Source organism: Octodon degus, unplaced genomic scaffold (genome assembly GCF_000260255.1).
Source record: "Octodon degus isolate 3935 unplaced genomic scaffold, OctDeg1.0 scaffold00281, whole genome shotgun sequence".
Lineage (NCBI taxonomy): Eukaryota > Metazoa > Chordata > Mammalia > Rodentia > Octodontidae > Octodon > Octodon degus.
In genome coordinates, this window is record NW_004524857.1 from 1,032,855 (window position 1) to 1,034,006 (window position 1,152).

A 1,152-nucleotide genomic window follows, 5' to 3' on the forward strand; every position below is an offset into this window, starting at 1 on the left:
AAAAAGAAAAAAAAAAAATCCAAAATCATAACTTGACAGCTCTGTGAAGAGGGTGTAACACCTGCCTTTTTCTTAGTAAAATTTTCAAAATGAGACATATTGAAAGTTGATGATGGTATGCACATCAATAAGAACTATACTATATATGTTGTGTCAAAAACTTCATTACCTGAAGCAGAACAGTATATAACACATCCAGGTATATTTCAGGCTACTAAGTCTGCCTACACCATGTTTTTATAAAGGTTTTCCTTCCTCTAATCAGAAAATGAACTTTTGCTTCTAGAACACAAAATTTTCTAGAGACTACTCCTGGCTCCTTTAGGGGATTTGTTTTTCTTGTACAAGAATTGAATCAAAGTTTTTTGTTCTGAGCTACATCCTTAGTGCTCCTGCTCTCGCTTTCACTCCCTCCCTCTCTACCTCCCCTTTCCTCTCTCCTTCCCCTCTTACTTTACCCCCGTCTCTTTCATTGCCCAGACTGGCTTGAATTTACATTTTCCTGACTTAGCCTCTCAGAATGCAGGGATTATAGGCATCTACCACAATACCTGGCTGGAAACTCTCATTTCTGGGCAACTGGACCTCTGTGCAGGGCAACCTTGTCACAGGTCAGAGTCCAAGAGGATCCCCTGTCACTATCCAAGTAATAAGACCAGCTGTTTTCTAGGATTCATTTTATTCAGGAACATGATTAAATATGTTGGTTCTCCAAACACTATTATCCTTGAAATTCAGAGCTATAATTTTATCTCTCACATACACAAGGTTTATGTACAGAGATGGAAATAATTAATTTGTATTGGCTTAAGCAATGTCACTATCAATTAATTTTGATGAATAAAAATGATCAAGACATTCATTATCTGGTAAACCTACAAAGTTAATCTAAAAATGAACATAAATTAGAACTTTATGTGACAAGTATATATGAGTTTTGGTAAATGTTAAGTATGCACTTATGAAGGGAAAGATAACAGAGTAATGGGTTAGTGAGCTAGAATACTACAGCTAGAAGAAAAATACTACTATCTGATAGAAACTTTAGTATATATCAAATTTAATCACAAATCAAGCATCATTAGCTCCCATTCTTAATAAAGAAGATGTAGATTTTTTTTTTAATTTTATGTGTGTGTGTGTGTGTGTGTG

At 34.9% G+C, this 1,152-nt stretch overlaps 1 protein-coding gene across 1 annotated transcript in view; it reads right to left on the minus strand.

Moving 5' to 3' along the window:
• The window catches only part of Cdk14 (cyclin dependent kinase 14), a 546,799-nt gene that overhangs the window by 272,379 nt on the left and 273,268 nt on the right, over window positions 1-1,152 (minus strand). The gene's annotated exons all lie outside the window — the stretch shown is intronic.